An 11,043-nucleotide genomic window follows, 5' to 3' on the forward strand; every position below is an offset into this window, starting at 1 on the left:
GGTCCGGCATCAATGCTGGACGTGAAAGTCTGGCTCATAATCTCCATTCTAGTTCATCCAAAAGGTGTTTGATGGGGTTCAGCATTAGGTCACAGTCATGCTGGAACAGATAAAGGCCTTCCCTAATCTGTTCCCGCAAAGTCTGAAGCATAGAATTTTCCAAAATGCCTTGGTTTGCACAAAGCAAGGTCCAGAAAGACATGGTTGGGAAAGTTTGGTATGGAAGACCTTGACTAGCCCTGACCGTGAGGCCTGACCTCAACCCCATCAGCCATCTTGCAACAGCAGCAGCCATCTTACACCAGCTCAGCAGATGTGCCGCGTCACCAGATTTGAGTTACTTGCTGTCATCCGCTACACCTGCCAATTCCGCCACTACCTACTGGGCAGAAAATTCCTACTCGAACAGATCACAGCAGTCTCACCTGTTTTTTTCCAGTTGAGATATTCTGAAGGTCGGCTGGCTTGCTGGCTAGAAGAGCTGAGCCAACATTACTTTTAGACCGAGCAATGAACAGGCCGCAAACATTACAGTGCTGATGCCATGTCAAGGCAAAATAAAGAAACTGAAGATAACATTGTCGATGTTGTGCCACTCTTTCAGAGTGTATGCAAGCTTCTGCAAATGACAAACATAATGACCACCCCTTACACACTGCCACTAATGATCAGGCAGAACAGTTCAATAGAACCTTACTTAAGATGATCCAGTGCTAGGTGAACCAAAACCAAGAGACGCGGGACGAGCACTTGCCCCTACTCACTTCAGCCTACTGCAGTTCCCAGCATACAGTCACAGAGTTCAAACCTAACAGAAGTTCATCAACGACAGGATATCCAGTCTGGGGCTGCAGAAATCCACTCTGACTAAATGGGGGTAGAGGATTTTCTTTGCAACCTGAAGAAAGTACTGGAGGGGGCACAAACGAGAATATGAGAACATCTCTACACTACAAATGAATATATGATGCACAACAGCGTTCATGCACAACAGCGTTCTTTAGTTCTTACACATGTTAAATGAGTCACCTGTACTGAAGGGAGTCAGTACTCCTGGGGGGGGGGGGGGGGGGCGTAGTGTGAGACAAGTGGACACGGAGACAATGGACAAGTTTGTTCTTTCTCTCTTCCCTAAACGTGTTGCTTGTTCTGAATGAAGCATGTTCAGGAATGTGACACAATCACAAATAAGGGACACAGTGAGATGTTTAGTTAGCTGAGGTGGGACGACAGTCCTCATGAGACATGACTCATTGCATGCGGACTTGCTGTTCTGTACCCATGTCAGAGTTGGCAACCCGCATAGTTGACTTAACAGAGTTAAATAGCTGTATGTTCTGTACTGACCTAACCTGAGTTGAAACGTGAAGCTATGGACATTTAAGTTCCAAATTTGAAGTAGGTTGATATTATACAGACAGAATAGCTGTCATATTACCCGCATTATTAAAAGACATCACAGAAAGATAAAGGGCACCATTAGAGTTTTTTAATATAAGAATGAACTCTGTGGTAGTGAGGATGATTAATTCATAAACCTCTTTAAGCAGTTAAAGGCGAGACAATTAAGTTTTTTAAAACATTGTCACAGCTATTTGCTATTTTTAAGTTAATATAAGAATTACTCTTGACATTATTTACAACTTCAATTTCCTTCTGGTTTGCTTTGCTTATTAAGTTTCTGTTGCATGTATAGCTGCTGTTACATGGTTCCGTCTCAACACCAAGGTCTGTTCAAGCGTGAAGTTGCACATTTTGAGTTATACTTTGCAGCTAAGTTAAACTCTGAATTGTAGGGAGATGAGTGTTTGGGGAGCTCTTCTTTGCCCTGAGACCAACTGTATGACTTTTTGTTCTGCTTTTGGTTAAATTTTACTGTGCTGTGCTTTTATCTTACCTAGAGGTAGAAAACTGAACTTTCATATGTACACAGAAAACCATGTAGGCCTACATACACTCAGTGACAAAAGAAGCAATGGTCCGATCTGGATGTATTTTGGTACACATGCAAACCAGCGATGGGTATGTAAATGATTTGATTTGCAAGGAGCTGACACGTCTAGTCAGCAGACACAGAGGATGTCTTGTAGACGCATTAGACCACATTACTAGCACTTGATGGAGTTTGATAGGGGTCACATTGTGGGTTTGCATGAGGCTGGGTGGGCGTATTATGCAATTTCCCTGCTTGTGGAGCATGCAGATGTCAACCGATGTTGTAACCAAAGGGCATATGAGGGCACCCATGCATGTCGTAAAGGTTCCGGTCACCCAAGACACACCACACCAAAGAAGGATCACCGTACTATGCGTCAAGCATTACACAACCCCATGACATCTTCGCCTGCCTTCCGTGGACAGGTATTGTGACATCTTGCGTCCGCATGTCTTACCCCTCCTGAGACAGCACCCTGGCACAGTCTTTCAGCAAGACAACGCCCGTCCACATGCGGCATGTGTGTCTATGGACTGCCAGTGTCATGTTAATGTTCTCCCGTGACCAGCCAGGTTCCCCGGTCTTTCCCCATACAAACATGTGTGGGATCAGCTTGGACCTCAACTCGGACCCAGTGCCAATCTGCAGGATCTCGAGGGCCAGTTACAACAGCTGTGGGCCGACTTGCTGCAGGAGAGGATGCAACGGCTGTACGACTCCCTTCTGCACCATATAGCCGCATGTATCCAGGCCCGGGGGGGATGCCACACCCTACTGACATGGGACCAGCAGTGAGCCCATACTGTCAACTCTGTTGTCTGTTTGATCTGACATTATAATCATTGTGATACAGTCACATGACCTTTCACCATGTGCTGATTCATTTCATTCCCACCACTCCGTCTGGGTGCTTAACTATGTTATCACTGAGTATATATATATATATATATATATATATATATACATATCATTCTAAATTACCACATGGAAGCGTGACTTGTGTCTCATCGGAGAAAAATCATTGAAAGAGTCATTGGAAGCATCAAGTCTATGGTCAGCATGGGGGCTCATTTAATTGATCATTTTAAGTTTTGTACAGTGTTTCTGTGATGATGACCTGCTAGTGCTTTGCACATAGGCAATGTGATTATTAATGTTGATCACTAGATGGCAATAAAACTACTGAAAAATACCCAGTCCAAGAAATCTACACTTAGCAATACCTTTAACCAAGAGGGTCTAGCTGTATAAATTAAAAAAGCATATATTTTCAGTAATTAATAAGTATTCCCAAGACATGTTTAAATGAACGGCCCGGGGCAAAGTACATTCCAAAGTGGCCCCCTAAGCATGTATCAATGGTTTGACGGGGCCACCTTGCTGTTACAGTGGACTGTCCTCCCGGCGCTCAGAGGAGGGGCTCTGTGGTTCTCTGCGCCGTCTGCCGTTGTGTCTACAGAGGATTTAAAGTAGTTTGTATGTGGACATCAGGATCAGAATGAGATTTATTTGCCGTGTAAATTCAGACTTATAAGGAATTTGTCTCGGTGTGGCGCTTGCAGTGACATAAAACAACCAGAGAACCAGAAAAAATAAGCATCTCACAGCCAACGGTCAAGTCATAATCAATAAAAGATTCACACGGTAATGGAACATGGATATTTCATGGATATTTCGGCACTGCTCAGCTACTAAAACATCCACAGGTATGCATGTGCGCCTATGTGACCTTCTGGAGAAGGTCTCAGCTGTGTGAATGCTAGCTAGAGATACAAAAGCTAGCTAAAATTAAAATGCCTGTAGCATGTCACTTAATGCGTAAAAAAACTGATTTCCTTAACATTCTTTCCTGGGTGCCCCCTTGCTTGTGTCCTGTGCTCCAGGCTCCTCCCACCCCAGAACACTGACCAGGGAAAGTGACTAGAATAAGGATGATATATGTATGTTGTCTTAAAATATGTTATATTGCTCATAAAAGTTAAATGCACATAACTGAAGTGGCCAAACGGCCACAGTATGGCTTTACACATGCCCCTTGTTCCATGCATAACTTGGTTGTGGGTTCTATCCACAGTCCAAAGACATGCAGTTTATATGATCTGCCGTTGCTAAAAATTGTGTTTGTGCCCAAGAATCCTATCTAGGGTGTAACCCTGCCCTGTGCTTCCTAGAATAGATTCGCTACTACCTAGAATTAGGCAAGTGGTTAAGGAAAATGAAGTGACGGTTAAGCTTATGCTATAGTTTACTCTGAGGACTATATATGAACGGAATGAAGAAAACAGATTTGTAAAATCAAGGGTGTTTGTTCGGATTCTAGCCGAAGCCTTGTTATGGTACTCCTTAAGCACCTATGATTCTAGTACAATATCCCATTTTACACCAGTAATTTCTAACTATCTAGTTAAGGGCTTATATTAATTACATTTTTTGCTTGAGCAAAAACCATTCATTTAAGAAGCACCAGGACTGGGATTGCAAACGTCAGACCTTATGTGCTGTGAGGTGTGGGACCTGTAGCTCCCACCACAAGAGGGCAGTAGATACTGGATCTGACATGCAATTTGAAGCTGGTGACTGAAGTTTGAGACTCCGCACAGGTAAGTGCCCCCGGCCCAATTTTACTGAAAAAGAGACGCAGCACAATAAAGTAATGAAACCAAATCTGCAGGTGTTTATGTAACCATGGGAACTCAAAGGATGTGATCGCATCAAGTAATATCACTGAAGTATGCACTTTAATTGCATCTTTCTGTTAATGTCGCGGTTAGGCAAGGAGTTTGCCTCTGCAGTAGAGACTGTGAAGCCAAGGAGCCAATGACGTCCAACCGTCTGTCAGGAAGACATGTGCAGGTGGTTGCTAGGTCAGCTGGTTCACTCCGTTGTGCTTTTTTGTTGCTCCCATGCGTCACACGTTGGCAGGCTCATTAACTTCTTGTGTACCCAACATGCCACACTGCCAGTCAGCTGACAGCGTGATAGATACAACGATCTTCCAGAGGCAGCACCTTAAAAGTTTGCAGTTGTGGTTGTATGGTCCTGGTTCCCTTTGTGACCTGTTCTATCACCGCAGCATCTTGTCCCCTTGCCAAATCCCGGTCCATTTAACCCTAGTCCTGCCCAATCCTGATTCTTAAAGGGGTTTAGAGATTAGCCAGGGCTTTTATCCAAAGGCTAAAATTATCCACTTTCTGAAGCTCAATTATCAATTTTCTTGTTACCTACTGAGGCAGTCTGTGTGGACTTGTGGTTCCAGCCCATTCAAAATGATCCTATTGGTCGCTTTCAAAAGTCAATTAAAGATTAAGCTCATTATGTCACTGGAGGGCTTCAGTACTGTAAATGGAGTTTACAGGGAAACAGATGACCCAGTTGTGCTGATCAAAGGCCAGTGGAGCGAGAGACCAGCTCCTCAGCCTTACCAAGTCACTGGAAGCTATTATGCTGCAACAGCTTCTTCTGGTGAGGCGGCAATGATGCAGTGTGTCTCCTTCAAAAGCCAGGCAATACTGATGCTGGGTTCAGACAAGCATGACTGCAACAAACATGTTCTTTCATCTACAGGACGTCTCAGTGAAATGAAACACTAAAATCTTAACTGGTTCCAGCTGAACCCACAAAACATCTAACAGAGGGATAATTGAAGACCAAATTTTCAAAACGCAGTCCATTTCTTGTTTTTGAGATGAGACCACCAATCTCAGGATTCTGCGTCATATGTTACAGTCTTGGGAAGCAAAACTCCCTCAATCCAACCAAGAATCTGTTAGGGGACCAGAAGACCAGCCCATTTCAAGGCAAGATAGATGCAGATCATCAAGTCAATTTAGCAGTTGATTCCACAATGACTAGCTTAGTCTAATATCTCTCTGGATGCCACCCTGTAAGGCCAGCGACATTTTTGTACATGGTGAATGAAATCATTCTGATTCTGACCAAGGCAAGTGAGTAGGCCAGTGTTTGCAGCTCTGGTGATGGGCTGAGAGACACAAGCCATATGCTGTCTTGCCATCATTAAAATTATGAAATGGACTAGAGTAAAGTTATTTTTACAGTTTCCTACATTGGCGCCGATGGTGTTGAGGCTGCACGGCAGTTCGCTTTTTGCATATGGTCACCGATGTGTTTGGTTTGGCTGCAAGAACGCTGTGAAACCAGACACCTGCTTCGGACGGAGGAAGTGATGTAAAGCATCCCACAACGCTTCAGCGACCTTGTGTGCCCTTGCAGCGGGGAAAATCCTCTTGAAGTGCATTGAAGACCGAGGCAGCCAATTCATTAAATATTTACAGCCGCCTCTGATGAGAGAGAGAGAGAGAGAGAGAAAGACAGAAAGATGAGGAGAAGGAGAGAGAGAATGAAGGGGGAGAGAGAGGGGGAGCCAGGCCTTTTCATTGTGGCTCGTTTAGCCCCCTGGGGGGCTGAGGTTGCATTATTCTGCAGAGGAGCTGTTGTGTCCACTGAAGTGCTAAAAAGAGAAGCTCATGCAAACAATCGGGAGGTTTAATTTTAAGCATGTGCTCGATGTTGGTGCCTCAAGGTATTTTTCTTGGGGAAAAAAAGAATGAGAAAGACCGATGAGAGAGACCCGTGACGCTGCAGTCCTTTTCTTTGCTCTCAGCTCGACCGCATGTCAGCCTCCCCCCCCCCCCCCCCCCCCCCAGCTGTCAGCCTTCTCATTCAAACATGACCAGATTCTAAAACTCATATTCAAAAACAGCTTTATTACCATAATATTTGCAAAATACATTAATAAATGAAAAAAAAAATCATTAATGAATGGAAAAAAAGCATCTAAGAATAGCTGACAAATGGTATTCTCTCTCTCCCTCCACGTCTGCTACCGTCACTCCCGGTGTTTTTGTTACGGTGCGTAATTTTCAGCAAACTTGAAGCTTAACTACCAGTGCTGCCGTACCAGCCGCGGCTGGGGAATAGACTCACAGCTCCGATCCTGTCAGCTCTCTCTCCTTGCCTGTGGTATGAGCATCGTGTGCCACTGCCCCTGTTGTTGGGTTTAACGTGGTGTCAGCGGCTCTGGAGTATTTCGCCAGGCACGGCTCGTCCCTCAGCTGTGCAAATGGACCGTATCCGATTCCCTGCCATTCAGTCTGTACCGCTACTCTTGCTGTTATTATATTATAATAATGAGCTCTATGTGTCAGATGTTGGCTTAAAGAGGACTCCCCTTCGGTCCGCCTGGCATTTCATCACTCTGCCTGAAATCCTACAATAGGCAGCAGCTAATGGGAGATCAATTATAAATCCACTGTTAAATCTTAACCTTGAGCTGCACTGAGCCAGACAGAAAGAGACGAGATGAGGGTGAGCTGAATAATTGGACTGAGGCAGTGTGAGGGCATGGAGTGGGTGGAGGGGAGATGAATGCGCCTCCCGTCGAGACGTGGCACATCGGCGGGGGTCTCCTAAGAAGCTACTGTCACACCACATGGCATCATTTGGGTTACTCTGCTGCTGAAACCCGAGGTTTGAAACTGGAGATTGAGGACATATGGCAAGGGTAAGGCTCAAAAACCGAGAACTGGTATAAAGAAGGAATGGAACGAGTTACTTTTTGATCAAGGTAATGCAGTGGTTTCCGGTTTGGTCCTTGGGGACCTGCAGACAGTCCACATTTTGAAAAATGTGGGCTGTCTGGCAGAGAGCTCGGAGGGACCGACAACCTGGACCGGCTGTGAGTCCCCGAGGACCGGATTCGGAAACACTGACTTAATGAAATGATGCTTTATTTGCCATTTGCACAAGTATGCGTACATCTACATTGGAAAGCTTATTTTTACATATCCCAATATGTATCCCAATATCGTGCTCGCTCTGAGGAGAAAAATACAACATTAAATATAATAAATATATACACAGTGTGTGCGTGTATGTATAGATACATGCACACGCACATTGTATGCATGCATATATACACACACACGGCTGAGAACAAAGCTTGGCGTCTGAGAGTAAGGTCAGGGCATTAATGTGGCATTCCTGGAGTATTTCAGGAAGGGGTCAGGGGTCTGCAGAGGGCAGGGCTTAAAGCAGTGACTTCCTATTCACAGTTGCGGTGGACTAACCCACCTTGCCACAGACCACCCCACTGCCCCACCTTAATGGAGTTTATGTGGTTTTTTTCACCACACAAGAGACGGACCTTCGAAACCGTAATAAAGAGCACACTGAATAGGTTTCCTTGATGTGGCATTTGAGGAACACCCATCACTCCCATCTTGCTCAGTTAGAATACCGCAGACATGGTTGCCTCAGCAACCCAGGCCGAGAGTGTGTCCAGGTAACCGACGAGCCTCTTCCTTTGCTCAGGTTTGCCTTTCACCGCGACTCCCTCCTTCCTGGACACAGCTGGATCTCTCCTTCTCATCATCCACTATGTCGCCACCCGGTGGGGTCGCTGTTCTTGAACCCGAAGTACAAAGTGAGGGGATGCGATATTGCAGGTGATTAAAAGGGTGCTGGTCCTTCCTGGCAACCCCCCTCACCCCATGGCCAGGATATCAGCCCACAGATTCAGGTTGCAGGCAGGAGAAAATGTCCAAGTATCATCGTACTTCAATATATTTATGGGGGCATAAGCGGAGAACCAGCCACATGAGGCCCCCGACACGATCTGACGGACTGGTAATTTGGCTCCTCTAAGCATGCCTACTGATTGATGGCTTTTATTATTCAGTTCTCCTGCTGGTTGATCCAGCACTTGGAGCTGGGATGAATTTTACAAAGGTGGTGGTGGTTGGGGGGGGGGGGGGGGGGGGGGGGCACAATTACAGGAGAAGTGCAGAGAGCGTGTAGTCATCAGCATTTCTGCACCAGCACCTGCGCCTACCTGCAGAGTTGAGCCGCTCATTGCGAGTGGTTTGAACCGCCGCTGAAGGAAAAGCCATTTTGTTTAACTCAAGGACAGATGTAAACTTATCTCTGCATCCGCGACTCAGTGAGGGGGCTCGCCTTCCCAGCCCCATTCTGCTCCGAGGGCTCGACATGCACACCGCAGCCTCACGCTGTGCGACTGCCTGCTTCCCTGTTCAGGCTGCTTCCACTATTTTCCGCCAATAATTTTTTTTTGTCTTTCTTTCTGTCATTATAGAATTCAAGGCAGGTTGTCTACGTAACCGCCGAGTTGCTGAGTTCACAGTATATGTATCGAACCAATGTGTGTATATAGTCGGTGACGCATCGTGTATAGTGGCCGTAGAAAATTATTCCAGTATCCACACTGGGAAGTGGGGGCTGTGGCGGAAGAATTCTGCTGCAGTTTTCTGTTGTCCTACTGCGCTAACACAGCACTCACTGGTGCTATATTTAGCTCCTTTGACTGTTACATTGGCTTCCCTACACGCAGCTTCTCCTCGGAAATGTAAACAAAACCACAGCATGCAATGTCACAAAGGCCCTCTATCTGCCATGCGTCTCTCCCGTGACCTTTGGCTCTCTCCAGTCATTGCCAGTCCGCATATCTGTCCTTTATTGCCTCTTCTCTGCCTCCCTGCCACTGCATCCACACAGCATGGGGACCAGATGGAAGGAAGAGACTAGTCTCATCACAGAGTGTCACAGGGAACCAGCAGGAGCAGGTTTTATGTAGCGATGATTCCAAGCTGCCTGCTTCACCTTATTGAGCTCCTTTACATGCTAAGCAGCTGACAGCACAGTCTCTATTCTCTTATGCTGCCAGTACAATCTGCCATCAGATCATTGATCTTTCTTCATAAAGAATTGAGCGAGAACATCTTCTGCTTCAGCAATGCCAGGACTAGGCAGGATCTGACAAAGTTCATGATCAGTGGCCAATCCACAGCGACAGACACGCGGCAGTGGCTGAAAGAGAAAAAGGCTGTTTGTGAGAGTGGAAGGAGTAGAAATATGCAATTTCTCATTAAGCGTGAGCAAAGAAAAATTAAAAAAAAATCCAAGAGCTCATCAGTTATTTCCCCAGCACATTTTTTGGCACCAATAAATAATTTTGATTAATTAGACCATGCATAAAATCTTCAGCTGGAGTGTCCAGCAGCTCAGCGCAGCCCTGGGCCCTCGCTTCATAAACACATTCCATGAAGGGTGTGATATCAGGCTCTGGCAGAACACCTGTCCGTCTCTTTCTCTGCTAAAGGAGTGTTCAGATGTTTCTCCAAGAACACAGCCTTTATTTTACCTTCCAATATATGACTGTAGGACCTCCACCAGGGACTGTCGCAGAGAAACCAGGCATAGGCCACATAACAGCTATTATTACCCCTCACTGTTACTGTAGCACGTGCCCAAATCCATTCAGAAGTCCACCGGGCTAGGAATGCGAGACGGCAGCAACCAGATACCTGGTGCATTTGTGCAGCCAAGCTCAGTCGCTCCACATGCGACCTGCTCTCTTTCGTCGTCTATGGAACAGTGGACCCCGGAACATGCTCATTTATTTGTGTCATCCTTGAAAAGTGGCAGCAGGGAACGGTTACTGCGGTTCTTAGCAGCGTAAAGTTCATCCAAAATGCATTTTCGTCGCGTTCGTTTGGCAGGCGATTTTGCCCGGAGCCGTGTATGAATGCAGATCTGAGAGCACGGTCAGCCGGCCTCCCTGGGTGTCAGGTGCCCAGCGATGACATGCATACTGTGCCAGCCACAGGATTTGAACCCAGATTCTTCCGGATAAGGACACAGATCCCTAAACTGCTGAGCCACACACCTCTTAAGCTTGACATTATAAGTCAAAACACAGAATGTTCTGACTTTCAAAAGGAAGTTTACTGACATCGTTATTCGCATTACCGAAGCCCACATCCTTATTTACAGCTAAATTGGTTTCTATGTCATTATCCATTTAGTATCCTTTTAGCAGTACTTGTTTACCCAGTTAACCTGTGGTTGCTCTTAAAGCACCATAGTTAACCCCCCCCCATCCAAAACACAATTAATACGTGGAGATGTGTGGATTTCAGTAACCACAAAGTAGATGTATTTCTCTTTCCTGATGGCAGCGCCTGGTTTGTGTGTAGTTCCAACCTGGACCCGCCACAGTGCTGGATACCCAACCACAGCTTCCGATCTCTTTGCTCTTTTTGGTCTTACAGTTCAGCAACATCCCCTCCTGT

Source organism: Brienomyrus brachyistius, chromosome 2 (genome assembly GCF_023856365.1).
Source record: "Brienomyrus brachyistius isolate T26 chromosome 2, BBRACH_0.4, whole genome shotgun sequence".
In the NCBI taxonomy this organism is placed as follows: domain Eukaryota; kingdom Metazoa; phylum Chordata; class Actinopteri; order Osteoglossiformes; family Mormyridae; genus Brienomyrus; species Brienomyrus brachyistius.